This window comes from Manis pentadactyla, chromosome 10 (assembly GCF_030020395.1).
Source record: "Manis pentadactyla isolate mManPen7 chromosome 10, mManPen7.hap1, whole genome shotgun sequence".
NCBI lineage: Eukaryota > Metazoa > Chordata > Mammalia > Pholidota > Manidae > Manis > Manis pentadactyla.
Window position 1 is genome coordinate 45,161,704 of NC_080028.1, and position 18,349 is coordinate 45,180,052.

At 36.9% G+C, this 18,349-nt stretch overlaps 1 pseudogene; it reads right to left on the reverse strand.

Annotated features, from left to right (window-relative positions):
- Positions 1 to 777: 777 nt before the first annotated feature.
- Positions 778 to 1,713, reverse strand: LOC118936173 (olfactory receptor 6C2-like; annotated as a pseudogene).
- Between the last annotated feature and the right edge of the window lie 16,636 nt (positions 1,714 to 18,349).

The following is an 18,349-nucleotide window of genomic DNA, read 5'->3' on the forward strand; positions in this document are numbered from 1 at the left end:
CAATATATAAAGGATTTTATAATAGAAAAAAAAAACCCAATTAAAAAATGGGCATAAGATCTGAGTAGAAATTTTGTGAATGTATACAAATAATAAGGACAATAAAAGATGTTCAATATCATTACTTGTTAGGATAGTCAGATTAAATCCACAATCAGGTGCTACCACATACTCATGAGAATAGACATATTAAAATAGAGTCTATTCTGAGTCTCTGGTCGATACCGTACGATTCAGAAATTCCTCTTGTAGGTACAATGAAATGAAGATGTATCTCTTACTATCATACAGAAGCAATTCAACTGTCCATCAACTAATGAATCAATAAAAAAAATGCAGTATATACATACGATGGAATATCCTTTGTTGGAAAAAAGATTAAGCTACTGATAAATGTTGCAACATGGGTGAACCTCAAAAACATTATGCAAAATTAAGGAAGATAGGCACAAAATTCTACATATGTTTCCATTTATATAATATGTCCAGAAAAAGCAAATTTTTAGAGACAGAAAACAGATCAGTGGTTTTACTGAGCTACAGGATGGAAGTGTTGAATGACTGCCTGTGGCCATTAGGAAAATGTTTGGGGGGTGATGGAAAAATTCTAAAACTGGATTGTGGTGTTTGCCACACAGTTCTATTAATTTACTAGAATTTATTCGATAGTGCACTTACAAATGGTGACTTAGACGAAATTTAAATTATATCTCAATAAAACCATTAAAATTAGAATGAGAGTTTTTTACCTTTTGACCTTTTAAATTCACTAGTCCTTCAATTCTTTGAGATAAATACAACCCTTCTGATCACGTCTTTGAAAGCTTGTATCACTTGCTTGTTCCTCAGAGTATAAATGAAGGGATTCATTACTGGGGCAACTGAAGTCATGAGTACTGACACCATCTTATTCAGAGAAACCAGTTCTTTGGCAGGTGGTCTGATATACATAAAGAAGCAGCTGCCGTAAGTGATAGAAACAACAATGATATGGGAAGAGCAGGTAGAAAAAGCCTTCTTCCTTTGCTGGGCAGAAGGGAATCTGAGGATGGTTCTGATGTGTGTGTAGGACATGGTCACACACATCAAATTGCCAGTGAGTGTCAGCACAGCTATGACCAACACAAATCACTCTATGAACTCTGTGTCAGAGCAGGAGATCTTCAGGACGGGAGCAGCATCACAGGCAAAGTGATCTATGACATTGGAGTCACAAAACTAGAGCCCAGAGACCATGATACAGGGTGGGAAGACAATCATCAGAGCTGACAGGTAACAGCCTGTTAGGAACATGGTACAGATCCTACTGTTCATGATGCTCATGTAATGCAGGGGTTTCCAGATGGCCACATAGTGGTCATAGGACATGGCAGTCAGGAGAAATAACTCAGTCACACCCAGAACGATAATGAAAAATAACTGAGTGGCACAAGTATTATAGGTAATTGTATTGTCCCCAGTAGCAAGGGTATACAGGTATTTGGGAATAGAGACAGTGGTGAAAGAGACTTCTAAAATGGAGAAGTTGCAGAGAAAGAAGTACATAGGAGTTTTAAGGTGGAGATCTACAAAGGTGAGGGTGATGATGGTCAGGTTCCCAATTACACTCAGCAGGTAGGTGATGAACAGAAAGAGGAAGAGCAGAATCTGTAGATTTGGGTCATCTGTCAGTCCTACCAGGATGAAAGTTGTTAACACTGTGTAATTTTTCATCACTGACCTCTGACTTCTGCATGTTCTGTTGGTAAAAATAAGGTACAATTTGGAAGTGAAGAGTGTCCAGATGGACTGAAAGTGGGAGGAGAGTGAGAGTTCCAAGAAAGCAAATATCACTTCATTCGATAATGTGATTGTGTTGGTAACTCATATTACTTCATGATTCAGACAATAGTATGAGCATAAAACTGGGGTAAGCATTTTTATCATTATACTAATGATGTCTATACTACAAGGATTCCTTGATTATGCAAACAATCAAAAACCCCAAAACAAAACCTGGGAATAAAACCCTTTCAGTGGATTATTAGTCAGTAAAAAAACAGAAACAAAACCAGTATCATGAGACCCATCCCAGCTGCAGGGGTCAGCGTGACCCACTGGTTTGGGGCATGGAGTCTGGAGCTGAGTGTTCAGTGCAGATTATGATTCCTTCAGCACATTGACTTGAGCCAAATTATTAAGCTTTGTGTATCAATTTCTCTATAAACAAACCATGGAGGATAATAGAACTTTTTTCATACAGTTGTTAAAGAGAGTAAATGAATTAATACATTCAAACCCACTAGGAATATTGTCTGCCATAGAGTAAGCACACTGTAAGGGCTTGCTATTCTTATATACAAGATTTTAGAATTAAAGCTGATAAACCTTCCACTGTTAAGTACTATGAAACCTTTTTTAGTGGAATGTAGAGTAGATCATAATGAGAAATGTAACATTCCTAAAGCTGCTTCTCCTATTAGTCTCTGACCTTTCTGAGTCCACAGCCAAATTTGTCTTTAAATTAACTGTCACCTTCCTACTCACTTCACTTTCAAAACTGGAGGAAACAAAACAAAGCATGATGTGCACGAAAACCAAAGTGCTCTTGCAAATAAATACACGGAGTGATAACGTTTCCCTTCCTCAGTCAAGGCCTTCAACGGCTTCCTGAACTGGGATAAAACGGAAATCCTCTACTTTGTCCTGCAGATTCCCCTGTGATCTGGCCCCTGCACATCTGTCCAACCTCAGCCTTTCCTAGTATTTCTATCATTCAGCAAGTTCCATTTGCTGAGGCCTTTTCAGTTCCTCCACCTTCTCATATGTCCATTCTTTATAAATTTTTAGGTCTCACTGTAATTATGACCTCCTCAGAGATGAGGCCTTATGCTCTCAAAGACAGATCTTCTGTGAACTTGGGGTTTCAGTACTGGGCTCTGTTTTTCTTATGGCACTGCCTTAGACTTTACAATTATGTGTTTTCTTTTTAACTTGGTGATATTTTCCCCTTAGTGGACTGCCAGGCCCATAAGGACACAGTTCATGTGTGTTTTGTTCATTACTCTCGATGAACTGCCAAGCAGCATGTCTGGCACTCAGTAAGAGTTCAAGAAATTTTGTTAAATAAATAAAGCACCAAACATTTTACATGTGAAAATAAATTATCTAGTTACACCTTAAGTGAAATAAAATTTACCTATTTCCATCTTGTCACTTATCTGCAAAAGGAAGATGTTATAGACCATACTGTTCAACCTACTTATTTGGAAGGTCAGAACAGATGTTTGGAAATTACTATTACATAAACAGTATATTTGGCTGTCTTATTAGTGGCAGGCTTCTAGTGGCAGGATAATGAAATGTGTCCTGATTCCTAAGTACATATTATCTTTGCTGTACAAATGTGGGAAAAAATTATAAGAGTTATTTTTTTCTCCAGTTTTCTAACTCTAGTATATTCTCTGATTTCTTTAATAACTAGTGTACCTATATCTGTTCTTTTTTTTCCACACTTTGGGAAAACTTAGTAAGTGAGGAACTTACTGTATGAAAGGTCACCCACTTAAGTGAATATGTCTTGTTATTCAGAGAGCTGCTGTCAGTTTCCTTATATTGTAGAATTTGAAAAGCTACTAGTATTTCAAAAGCTAGAAATAACTTTAAACCTTCAATCCTAGAGATATTTTGCTTTAAATTGAAAAATACATTTCGGATGATGAAGTTTAATAATGTAAGAGATGCTTCTGTGTAAGGAAATCCATTTTATTCTCCCTTCAAATTGTCAAATCTTATTAGGAAAACGGCTGACATTCCTCAAACACTTACTATGTGCCAGATATTGTGCTAAATACTTTTATCTCAACTAATCCTCACATCAGCTCTCCGAGGGATGCAGTGTCATAATCCACATTTTACAAATGAGAAACCTGTGGCTCATAAGTTTGGGAAAATAAAACTTATCAATGTAAGATTATCCATCTAGCATATAGGAAGGCAGGGATTTGAAAACAAACAGTTTATTTCTAGAGAATTACTTCTTAAATATTTCAAAATAATGCCTTTTCACTTGTTTGTTCACCCATGCATAGGCTTTTCATGTTTTGGCAAATGGAGAGGAAATAGATCATGGATTTCTCCCTACTCTTGTTTCCCCTATTTTTTGAGTAGATATCCAAACTTATATTTAATACGATACCACTTTGTCCTACCTGACCAAAGTTATCTGTCAGTTAGCTTAGCAGGAAAACAATTCCATTTCAACAATCTATAATTAATGACATTGTAGCTATTCAAACATTTCCCATCTGAAATCATTATCTCCAGACCTCCTGATTTCTCCCATCATTTAAATGGAACAGGATCTTCCCGGAATACTCCAATTAGATTCTTGTAAGAATGGTTTTCACTTGGTTTTTGGAAAATAGTTCCCACAAATAGCCTTGAAGTGTGCTTCCCCTGAGTCTGGGGAAACATGGTTTTTACCTCCCCAGTTGGGGATGGACTGTGTATAGAGGCACTGTATAGCCACTTCCCTGGTTCTGAAACAGCATTAGAGGAAAGGGGGCATGGACCCTTGCTCTTGTCATCTGCAAGCTGGTGCCAGCCCAGGTAATGCAGAGCCACTGAGACACTGATCACAGGATGCCACATGCTAGAGGGGAGGTCATGTCTCTGGACTCTAGACTCTGGGCCCTGATTCTTCCCATCGTATCTACATAATTTCATCTGTTACTTTTGATCCAGGCTTCAAATGCCCTCATAGGACACCTTCCCAAGTATTCATTACCCTAGACTATGTGTGCCCTGAGCCCTGAAAGTGTTCTTACATTTTTCTGTCAGTGTTTAATTTTTCTTCATATCTCAATGTCACCTGGAAAAGAAATTAGTAAATTCTTGCACTATAGCATACAAATGTCTTATTGACCAATAACGTACCGTGTTTACACAATTCAGCAAAAACATTGTAAAATATTAAAAAGGGTTAGATTTTCAGCTTGGAGTTAAAAATTGTATAGAGGAGAACATTGGGGAGACATTTTCAATGAATTGAGGAGAAAGGGCTTTCTCAGGATCTTTCACTGGTGACTGTATCTTCTATAAATCCTTTGTTTCTATTCTTACCTTTTTTCCCTTTGTGACAGTATTCAAAATCAGGTCATATATCACAGAACAAGGTAAAATCTCATATTTATCTGTTGATTCCTTTTCTGGATAACTGTCAACATTACTTGGAACCTAAATTTGATTCTCTTAGTTTCTAGGGCATGAATATCTGTCAGAACCCACTTCATTACACTCACCTCTCTGATAGACTTTCATTGCTTCTGAGTACAGTTGAATCACAAAGATCCTGAGTGTGACTCAAAGCTGAGTAGATGTGGGTAACTAGAACAAGTCAGTGTAGATCTTGTCACATTATTTTTGTGCACCCCCACACTACTGGGCACAGAAATTCTGTAAGTTCTCCTCAGTGACCAACGTCCATTAATGCCCAGTCACATTTCTTCTTAAGAAATTTAAAAGAACCAAATTCCAAATATATTGCTCCACTCTATCAATTGGAAAAATGTTCATATATTCTGGTTAACTGAGAAGATAGACATGGTAGAAACTGATAGGAACTCTTTCCAGTTTGGTAAATGGATATTTATCTTTCTGAACAGGGAACCAGGTCTCCCACTGAATTTTACTTTTAAAAGAACACCAATAGCTATATCCTTGGAGTCTGCAAGAGGTGTGGAGGAATCAAGTGACTGAAAAAACAAAAGATTCCCTTCAGTGCCAAGTTCAATAGTCATTAATTAATCTACAGTGTAATGGATTTGAATGAACTCTTTCAAATAAAAATTTTAAACATATATCACAGAGGAGTGTGTCTTTGGAGACAGGAAGATGCCACAATAGGTCATGTGCAAAACATTAAGATGAAAAGCAGAAGGCTTGACTCTTTTCACATGTGTGGGCTATTTCAGTTTAGCCTTGGGAGGAAGGGGTTCCCTGCCCATGACAAGTTATCTATGATCTGGTGAGACTGAAGGAAAACAAGGGCCAGAGGTTGTAAATGAAAATGTTATTTTCACAGCTCAATCTCTCCTCCCTCCAAACCCTGGCTGTCAGCTCTCTCTCCCCAGTGTGCTTCTCCCCCTCCTGCTCTGGCTGGACATCGGTGGGTGGGTCCCCAGGGACTGGTGGGCACCTGACCGCTTACTTTCCAGGAATAGAGAGGAGGATACAATGAATGATACCCCTTCACCTCTACCCCCGACTGGCAATCCTGTGACTGAGCAATGGCTCTGCTGCCGGTAAACATCCCATAAAAAATGTGCAAACATGATCTTATTATATACACAATGGATGTTATAAAGACTAGGTGGGATCTTGGTTAGGGAGTTCTATTTTCCCCACATTCAGTCTGCTCAGAATTCCCCAAGGACAGCCAGGATGGACTTCATCTCAAGGAAGAGAGAGGAAACAGCCCTGTCTCTAGTCTAAGCAGCTTATTCCTCCGGTGTCCACTCTTCATATGAGACATCGCAAATAATGAGGGGAATTTGTTTTCTCATTTTTGACTTAAGTCAGTCAGTTCCTGACCATGTTCGTGAAAGTGTACAATGTTGTAGTTCTGTAGGGTGTATAAGCCTAGAGATCTAATGTACAACATGACTATAGTTAGTGATGCTGTACTGAATATTGGAAGACTTCAGATATTTTCACCACACACACACACACACACACACACATACACAAAGGTAATTATGAGGAGTTAGGTTAAGTAGCTTGACTGTAGTGATGTTTCAAGATGTGTATGTGTATGTGTGTGTGTATATATATATATATATATATATATATATCAAATCATTATGTTATACAATTTAAATATCTACAATTTTTATTAAAAATAAAGTCCAGTTGCTATTACTATTCAACTCAAAACAAAAATTGAAACAAATAGAGCAGGATTATAATTTTATAACATGACTTCTTTTTGCTTTCATTCAATAAATAAAATTTTATAAAATATTTTCTCTGTTCAGTACTCTATCATATATTTGGGGTAGTATAAATGTGGGACTCTCTAATGTTACATGAAGCCTAATTAGTGTTATAGTTAGGTAAATAATATTGAACTTTTCCACCTTGCCCTTGTCCTGTGCTAAGTAGTCTGTATATGTTGTCTGCTATAATCTTTATGAGAACACTTATGGGTAGGTTATATGACTGTCCCCATTCTACAGATGAAAAGTTGAGAAGTTGAAAGTTAGGAAAGTAAATAATTTTTTCAAGTCCATATGTTTACTAAGAGGTAAAGTTTACAGTTGAAGTTATCTTTGCCTGATCACAAAGTCCATGATTCATAAATATAATATACTGTCTCCCTATGCTTCAAAGAACAAGGGTTTAAAGCTAAGGATCAACTGGTCTAATTTATTGTGGGAAAGGAAAGGGGTCATAGTCAGTAACATTGTTTCTGCAGAGCCCTGAAAGAAATCCTGCCCCTGGGAGGCAGGAAAGGGCTTTGTCCTCGGGGTGGACACATGCACCACACCCCTTGACTGCTAGCCCTGCCATCATCTTAAGCCCTCCTGTGAGCTGCCCCACCCATGGAAGCTTAGGAGATTAACCCAGAGGCTGCTCCATGCATGTGGCCAACCAGCACAGACAGTGGATACAGGCACAGTGGCTGATAAGCAGGAAGGGACTTTTTCTCCCAGCTGACACCAGCACCACTCACCTATGACCATTTCCATTGCTCCAGGACTGTGAAAAGGCAGAAGAACCTTGTTCAAACCAAAATCCCTCAAACACCAGAGAGATAGGTTGGTGAAACTGAAATCACCAATATTCCTGAAAAAGAATTCAAAATGAAAGTCATAAGCATGCTGATGGAGCTACAGAAAAATATTCAAGAGCTAAGGGACGATTTCAGGAGGGAGATAACTGAAATGTAACAAACAATGTTGGGATTTAAAAGCATATTAGAAGAGGTGGAGGGGACAATTAATGGAATATAAATCAGAGGACAGGAAAACAGAGAAGCTGAGGCAGAGAGAGATAAAGGGACCTGTATGAATGAAATAATATTAAGAGAAATGTGTGACCAATCCAAACAGACCAACATGCACATTATAGGGGTGCTAGAAGAAGAAGAAGAGAGAAAAAGGGATAGAAAGTGTCTTTGAAGAAATAACTGCTGAAAATTTACCCAATCTGGGAAGTCCACAGATCTCCCAACACAAGGGACCCAAGGAGGACAACACCAAGACCTATAATAATTAAAGTGGCAAAGATCTAAACTAGGACAGAGTATTAAAAGCAGCCATAGATGGAAAAAAGATAATCTACAAAGGAAAACCCATTAGGCTATCATCAGACTTCTCAGAAGAAACTTTACAGGCCAGAAGGGAATGGCATGATATATTCAATGCAATGAAATAGAAGGGCCTAGAACCAAGGATACTCTATCTGGCAGGATTATCATTTAAATTTGAAGGAGAGATTAAACAATTCCCAGATAAGCAAAAACTGAGGGAATTTACCTCCCACAAAGCATCTCTGCAGGGTATTTTAAAGGGACTGCTGTAGATGGAAGTGTACCTAAGACTAAATACCTGTTCAGAGAAAATTCAACCACAGCAAAGGAAGTAGACCAATTAAATACTAACCAAATACAAAATTGAATTAGCTAAACACAACGTCACTCAAGGGATACACCAGGAGTGCAGAATGTGACACCTAACATGTAAAGAGTGGAGGAGGAAATAAAAAAAGGGAGAGAGAAAATAATCATCAGGCTGTGCTATAATAGCATAATAAGTGAGTTAAGTTAGATTGTTAGATAGAAAGGAAACTACCCCTGAACCTTTGGTAACCATGATCAAAAGCCTGCAAGGCAATAAATACATGTATTCAATAATCACCCTAAATGTAAATGGACTGAATGCACCAATCAAAAGACACAGAGTAATAGAATGGATAAAAAAGGAAGATCCATCTATATGCTGCTTACAAGAGACTCACCTCAAACCCAAAGATTTCCACAGACAAAAAGTGAAGGGATGGAAAAAGATATTTCATGCACACAATAGGAGAAAAAAGCAGGTGTTGCAGTACTTGTATCAGAAAAAATAGACTTCAAAACAAAGAAAGTAAAAAGAGATAAAGAAGGACATTACAGAACGATAAAGGGGTCAGTCCAACAAGAGGATATAACCATTATAAATATATATGCACCCAATACAGGAACACCAACATATGTGAAACAAATACTAACAGAATTAAAGGAGGAAATAGAGTGCAATGCATTTGTTCTAGGAGACTTCAACACACCACTCACTCCAAAGGACAGATCAACCAGACAGAAAATAAGTAAGGACACAGAGGCACTGAACAACACATTAGAACAAACATGACACATTAGAACAGAGAGACCTAACAGACAACTGCCAAACACTCCACCAAAAGCAGCAGGATACACATGTTTTCTCAAATGCACATGGAACTTATCCAGAATAGATCACATATTAGGACACAAATATAGAGTCTCAAAAAATTAAAGAAGATTGAAGTTGTAAGAAGCATCTTTTCAGGTCACAATGGTATGAAACTAGAAATAAATTACACAAAGAAAACAAAAAATTGACAAATACCTGGAGGCTAAACAATATGGTTTTCAATAATCAGTGGATTAATGAACAAATCACAAAGGAAATTAAGCAATACATGGAGATTAATGAAAACAAAAATACAACAGTTCAAAATATGTGGGACACTACGAAGCAGTTTTAAGAAGGAAATACGTACCAATACAGGTCTACCAAGAAACAAGCATAATTCCTAATAAACAGCCCAAATTAACAACTAAAGGAACTAGAAAAATATGAACAAAGAAAACCCAATGTTAGTAGGAGGAACATAAGAAACACAACAGGAGAAAAAAATACTATGGGTTAGAATAGAAGAATAGAAAATATCAGTGAAGCCTAGGGCTGGTTGAGAAGATAAACAAAATAGACAAACTCATAGCTAGACTTATCAAGAAAAAAGGGAGAGGACTCAAAATCAGAAATTAAAAAGGAATATTTAAAACCAATATAACATAAGTAGAAATACTTACTAAAGAAGTCTAGAAAAGATATATGAAAATAAATTGGACAACCTGGAAGAAATAGATAAATTCCTAGAAAAGTACAACATTCCAAGACTGAAACAAGGTGAAACAGAAAATCTGAACAATAATGAAATTAAATGGTAATAAAAACACTCCCAAGAAACAAAATTCCACAACCAGATGGCTTCACAGCTGAATTCTACAAAACCTTTAAAGAAGAGATAATACCTATGCTTCTTTAAGTATTCCAAAAAGTGGAAGAGGAGGGCATACTTCCAAACTTATTCTATGATACCAGCATCACTCTAATAACAAAACAAGGCAAAGACATTACAAAAATAGAAAATTATAGACCAATATTCCTGATGAATATTGATGCAAAAATCCTCAACAAAATCTTAGCAAACCAAATTCAATAATATGTCAACAGGATCATCCATTATGGCCAAGTGGGATTTATTCCAGGGATGAAATGATGGTACAAAATTCATAAGTCAATCACTGTGATATACCACATTAACAAACAGAAGGATACAAACCATATGATCATCTCAATAGATACTGAAAAATCATTTGACAAAATTCAACATCCATCCATAAAAATACTCATAAAAACAAAATGGGAGTAGAGGGTACATAGCTGAAGATAATACAAGCCATGTATGACAAACCCACAGCTAACATCAGTCAGTGGCAAAAAACTGAAAGTTTTTCTTCTAAGAGCATGAAGAAGACAAGGTTGTCCACTCTCATCACTTTTATTCAGTATAGTACTGCAGGTCCTAGCGATGGCAATCAGACACAATAAAGAGATAAAACACATCCAAATTGTTTAGAAAGAAGTTAAACTGTCACTATTGGCAGATGGAATGATAATATATATAGAAAACCCTAAAGACATCACCAGAAAAATATTAGAACTTATAACTGGATTCAGCAAAGTTGCAAGATACAAAATTAACACACAGGAATCTGTAATCCTATTCACTTAAAGCAAAATAGCAGAAATAGAAATCAGGAAAGCATTTCCAGTTATAATTGCGTCAAAAATAATAAAATACATTGGAATTAACCTAATAAGGAGGTAGAAGACCTGTAACCTAAAAACTAAAAGACACAAGCATAATTCCTGATAATGAAATAAATATAAGACACAAATAAATGGAAATACATCCTACTCTCGTGGATAGGAAGAAATAATATTGCAAAATGACCATCCTGCCCAAAGCATTTTACAGATTCAATGCAATCCATATAAAAACACCAACAGCCTTCTTCAGTGAACTAGAAAAAATGCTTCTAAAATTCATATGGAACCACAAAAGACACTGAAGAGCCAAAACAATATTGAGAAAGAAGAACAACACTGGGCTATTACACTTCCTGACTTCCAGGTGTGCTACAACACTACAGTAATCAAAACAGCATGGCTCTGGCCCAAGACCAGAGCCATAGATCAATGGAACAGAAAAGAGAGTCCTGATATAAACCCACACAAATATGGTCAATTAATATATGATAAAGGAGGATAATATACAACAGAGAAAGGCAGTCTCTTCAATAAATGGTGTTGTGAAAACTGGTGTGGGTAAAATTGCAATATTTCCAGAGTCTCTCACCAGGCTTTAGTACATCTGCATATAGATAGGTGTTTCCAAGGGGTGGAGAGTGTAGTCATTTGCATATCATTAAGTAATTACAAGGACATGGGAGGGCTTATCTACACTGGAGAGGTTGGGTGGAGTTCTCTCTTCTGCTACAGCCTGGTTGAGAGAGATGGGATGACTGATTGTAAGTAATAAACAGGTTTCTTAAATAATGATTTTTTACTTTGACTGATTTCAGTTTCAAAGATATTTTTAACCCAGGATTTTCTCCCCACAGTTACAACTGGACAGCTGCTGAATTGCACTGTCTAACCCAATACACAAAAGTAAACTCAAAATAAATAAATGACCTGAATGTAAGTAACAAAACCATAAATCTTTTAGAAGAAGACAGGCAAAAATCTCTTGACTACAAGCATGATTAATTTTTTCCTGGACACATATACTTCTGCATGAAAACAAAATGTAAAGTGAACAAGTAGAACTATATCAAATTAAAATCTGTGAAGTATAGGATGCCATCAACAGAACAAAAAGGCAGCCTACAGTATGGGAGAATATATTTGTAAATGATTGATCCAATAAGAGGTTAACATCCAAAACACATAAAGAATTCATATGAGTCTTTTTCCAAAAAAGACATACAGGTGGCCAACAAGTATATTTAAAGATGATCCACATTGCTAATCATCAAGTGAATACAAAACAAAACCACAATGAGATATTACCTCACATTAGTTAGAATGGGCACTATGCAAAAGACAAGAAATACAAGTGTTGGTGAGGAAGTGGAGAAAAGGGAACCCTCCTACACTGTCGGTGGTAATGTAAATTCGTGCAGCCACTATGTAAAGCAGTATGGAGTTTCCTCATAAAACTAAAACCAGAAATACCATAGGACCAGTTGTCACAAGTTGTAAGAATTTACCAGAGGAAAACAAATCCCTTATTCAAAAAGATATTTGTACCCTATGTTTATTGCCACATTATTTACAATAACCATGATATGGAAGCAGTGTCCATCAATAGGTAAGTGGATAAAGAAGATGTGGTGCATATATACAATGGAATACTATTCAGCCAAAAATAGGAAGAAATCCTGCCATTTGCAAAAACATGGCTCAACCTAGAAGGTATTATAATAAATGCAATAAGCCAGGTGGAGAAAGACAAATACATATAATTTCACTTATTTTCACAAAACAAAATGGACTAAAGAGCAGTGAAATCAAAGACACTGAAAACAGACTGCTTGTTATCATGGGGAGTGGTTGTGGTGGGTGGGCAAGGAGGATGAAGGAGATAAAGGACTACAAGTCTTAATATAAGTTGATAACGGAAGCCTGGAGAATATATCCAAAGGTTCTCTAACATCTTTCTCTACTGACAGATAGTAACTGCACTAATGGGGATGATGATTTAGTAATGTGTGTAACTGCTGAAACACTGTGTTGTATACTTGAAGCCAATATAATATTGCATATCAACTATACCACAATTTTAAAAAATCTTATGATAGCCTTACAGGGTTTCCCTTTTTTGTAACTCTGCTTTTCTCTTGCTAGTTTTAAATCTCCATCTTTGTCTTTGATTTTGGATATTTAAATCATTATGTCTCTTCCTGTGTACGTTTTCTGGTTCATCTTGTTGGGGCTACATTTGCTCCCTGGGTCTGGATGTTTGTTTCTTCCCCCAAGTTAGGGAAGGGTTTGCCGACTAATTCTTTTAGGAAAGTTTTCCGTTCCTGTCTTTCTCTCTTCTGGGACTCCAATAATGCATGTTGGGATGTTTGTTCTTGTCTAAGAGGTCCGTTAATTTACCCTCATTTCTCTTTCTACTTTCTTCATTCTGCTGTTTACCTTGAGTACTTTCTATTATTCTGTCTTCCAAACTGCTGATCCTTTTTTTTTCATTTTCTGATCTGCTATTGATTCCTTCTAGTGTATTTTTCAATTCATAATTCATATTGTATTCTTTTCATCGCTGATTTTTTCTTTTTTATATTTTTCATCTCTTTGTTGAAATCCTCCCTGAGTTCATTCACTCTTCTCTCAACATTACTTTAAACTCTTTATTCTGTAAATTCCTTAACTTTGTTTCATTTAGTTCTTTTCCTGAAGCTTTGTCATGTTCCTTTGTTTCAAGCATATTCCTCTGTCTCTTCATTTTTTTGGCTTTCTGTGTTTGTTCTGTAGGTTAAGTGAATGGGCTTGCTCTTCCAGTCTTGCAGGCACAGTGTTATGTAGGAACTTCTCCTTGGAAGACTGTGTGTGACTATCAGTTTTAGGCAGCTAGCTGGAGGACAGGTGGTCATGGGTCAATGTCAGGGCTTGTATCTTGTGAGCTGAGGACATCTCAGCTATGCCCCAGCTGGTGCTATGCTCATGGGACAGCCAGAATAAGAGATATGCAGGAAAGGGGTCTCTTAAGGACATCAGGCTGAGATCTTGCTGGAAATGTGTCTCTCTTTAGAGAAGCACATTCCAGACATCTCCTAGGTTGTCATCAACTGGTGCCTCATTGGATGCGTGGAAGGTGAAGCATGTGTGTCCCTGTGGACTCTTTGTGTTTCACCCAGCCTGGGCCTCCCTGTTGGGGCAACTTGTGGTGGTGAAGCATGGTTCAGAATGTCCTGGTTGTGTCCTCGTCAGAGTGGCACTGACAGGGTGGCTGGGGATGGAAGGGGCTTGGGATGGATGAATCTTTGGGCACCACACTTGTTCCAACTTGGCAGGATTTGTGGATCTCTGGAATATTTTTTTGATGCAGGCAGGTTCTAGGACTCCACACTGTTCAAGTCTCTAGCTGGTATGTGTGCCCTGATGCTGCTCCCATCCACACTTCAGTATGTGGGGGAAATGTAAACTCAGGTGCTCACCCTACTCCCTTCTTACCTACCTATATGCAAGTGGGACATAAACAATGGCAGTCATCAGTACCTCTCATCTCGTAGAGTGTTCTAGCACTTTCCTCTTGGTTTGGCAGGTGCTTTAGTTCTGAAAATTAGTTTTCTTCTCAAATAGTATGGTTGCCCTTTAAGCTCTTTAAATCACATCATTTTTCTGTGTCCAGAGATGTTGCATCTCTGTTCTTGTCTCTCAGTGGTATACCTCCCTATGCAGTACTGATTTGGGTGTAGGGCTCCCCCCATTACCATGTCTCTGTTTATACTGCAATTGTTTACATGTTCTTTTTATCCCTTATTTTGCAAATGTTCATTCAGTCCTCAGTTCTTCCTCAGGGTGAATTGCTCTGTGTGTAGGTATAGATTCAGTGTGTGTGTGTGTGTAAGCATGTAGTTACAGGCATATCTATGCTGCCATCTTGGGCCCGCCTCCTCTCTCACTGTTGTTTGAGTCTGGATTTCCTTGATTAATAACTATGCTGAACACCATCTTGTATGTTTACTGACCATTGTCTTTGCTCTTTTTTTAATTGGCATTTCAAGTCATTGGTGAAATGCTTATTGGGTTGCCTTTTCTTTGTAGACATTCAGGGGTTCTTTCAATATACCGGATGGAGTCTTTTGAGTTTCTAAGTTCCTTGGTTTTCAGAGTCTTAGTACGTTTTTTAATTGAGGTGCAAATCACATAAATAAAATGCAGTGATTTCACTTATACAATCCAATGAGCATAAATGTTTATTTCTGGATGTTACTGTTTCTATGAATATTTTAGCTTTCATCTTTGGAAATGAATTAAAGAATAATAACTGTTCATTAAATTTTATACCTATTTTATTAATCATTCCTCAATTTTAATGTGTCTATATGGTGATTAACATTTATGCATTTTTTTAAATTAAATATGTACTGTATTTGTCAGAATGTTCACCCTTTCCTTTCTAATATAGTATTTTAATGCCTATCATTTGAGTTGCATTCAGATAATTAATTTCTGTCTATCCTGTTTTGTAATATGAAAACTTTTCTTGTTTTTAAAAACCATGGTAAAATATAGACAAGAAAAGAATGAAGTTCTGACATAACAGCTACAACATGGATGAAACAAGTATATTAGGCTGTGTCAAGAAGCTTAGAGAAAGGGAAATCATGCTGTGCTCGTATCACTCTCAGTCTTAAAAATGGAAAGCAGGTTTGGGGCTGTCAGTGTCTGGAGGCTGACATAAGGGGGATTAATTGTTTAGTGCGTATATAGTTTGGATTTTGTAAAATTAAAAGTTGTAGAGATGAATGGCGGTGATGGTTCCACTACTTTATGAATGTATCTAAAACTATGAAATGTGCATTTGAAAATGGCTAATATGACAAATTGTATATTATGTGTATTTTTCCACAGTAATATAAATTGGGATAAAGCATATTGTAATGCCATTTATGTAAAGATTTAAACAAAAACTGCTATGTATTGTTTGAGGTTGTATGGGTATGTGCTAAAAGTATAAAGGAAAACAGAGAAACCAGCAATGCTAAATTGTAGATATGGATACCACTGGAGTTGGGAAGAGATCTTGACTGGGAAGGTTACATAGGGACTTACATACTAAAAATGTTAAAAAATTTTTAAGCTGAGCAGTGGATACATTACATGTTTTTCATTATTCTTTAAAAAATCAGAATATTAATTTTCTATCTTTATGCCTTATTGAAATATAGTTGATATGCAATATGATATTGGTTTCTGATATACAGTATAATGATTCAGTAATTATATACTTTATAAAATGCACACCACAAGAAGTGTAGTTACCATCACCAAAGGTTTAACATATTATTGACTACATTTCCTATGCTGTATTTTTCATCCATGTGAGTTATTTATTTTATAATTGCAAGTGTATACCTTTTTGTCCTCTTTGCTTCTTTGGTCCCTCCCCCTGCTCCCATAGTTAGCAGCAGTTTTTTCTCTGTACGTATGAGCCTACTTGTGGTAGGACGCCAAGCCAAGAAAAGGGACAATGTTTCTTTAAGGCTTTAAGAATGCAGATGAATACCAGGGTGCTTGAGTTTAAAGCAATGTAACAATGTGCCTCCCACCGGGACCCAGTGATATGGAACAGCTCGTTGATCATTGTCATGTAGGCAGTTTAGTTTATAATAGAGTATCTGGATATCCTTTATTGAGATAGGTTAAAACGTAACTAGCATTCTGGCTGAACCTGCAGTACACTAACAACTCCAACTGCAACATTCTTGGGGGCTGACTCTCCTTTACCCTTGTAGTGAATGTATAAAAGTCATGGCCCGGCTGTGCTTGGGGCTCAGCCTTTGGACATGAATCTTCTCAACCAGTGCTGGCACTGATAAATGCTGCTTCTCGCCAAACTTTTTGGTGTCCTGACTCCTTGTTTGTCGTTCCTGCAGTTCCTGCAACATACTGTTTTTTTGTTGGTTTGTTTTAGATTCCACATATAAGTGAAATATATGGTCTTGTCTTTCTATCTGACTTCCTTCACTTAGCATTATACCCTCCATATCCACACATGTGGTAAAAAGGGGCAAGATTTCACTATTTTAAATGGCCCAATAACATTCCACTATCTATATGGACCACATCTTCTTTATACATTCACTTATTGATGTACACTAAGATTTCTTCCGTATCTCAGCTATACCTGAAAACCATGATATTGAAATAAACAGAAGATAATACAAATAAATGGATGGATATTCCATGTCCATGGATAGGAAGAAATAATATTGTTAAATGGCCATATTTCTCAAATCTACAGATACATTGCAATCCCTACTATTATACCAATGGCATTTTTCACACAACTGGAGTAAATAATCCTGAAATTTGTCTGGAAATACCAAAGGCCCAAGTAGCCAAAGCAATCTTAAGAAAGAATAAAGCTGAAGGTATTATACTAACTGATTTCATGCTATACTAAGAAGCTCTATTCATTTGATTGGAATACTAATCAAAAGTGTGTAATAAACCCACACTTACATGGTCAGTTGATATATGGACTAAGGAGGCAAGAATATGCCATTGGAAAAGACAGTTTCTTCAAAAAATGGTGTCAAGAAAACTGGACAGCTACATGCAAAAGAATGAAACTGGACCATGGTCATATACATACAGAAAATAAATGCCAAAGGATTAAAACCTAAATAAAGGACCTGAAACCATAAACCTCCTAAAGAAAACATCAGCAGTGAACTCCCGAGCACTGGCATTAGTAATTTTCCTGGATATGTTTCCCAAGGCAAGAGAATGAAAATAAAAAATAAACAAGTATTTCATGTTATTTTTTAAATAATTTTTATTCTTATTAAAATATTTCCTGATAGCAATTCAAAATGTCACACAACTCCAGCCTGTAAATTTCCTTAGACTCCTTAGGTTCCAGTTGTGATGTGAGTCATATCCCCCTCAAATTCATATATTGAAATCCAAATCCAGTACCTCTAAACGTGACTTTACTAGGAGACATGGTCATTAAAGATGTAATGAGTTAAAATGAGGTCACTAGGGTAGGCCCTAATCCAATATGACCACGTCCTTGTAGGAAGAGGAGATGAGGACAGATATGTACTGAGGGAACACCACGTGAGACACAGGGAGATGGCCCTCTGTCAGCAGAGAGAGAGGTGTCTGAAGAAGGCAGCTCATCAGCACCTTGGTCCTGGACTTTTAGCTTCCTGAATGGAGAAAACATATACATGTTAAGCCAAAATAAAGTTGTA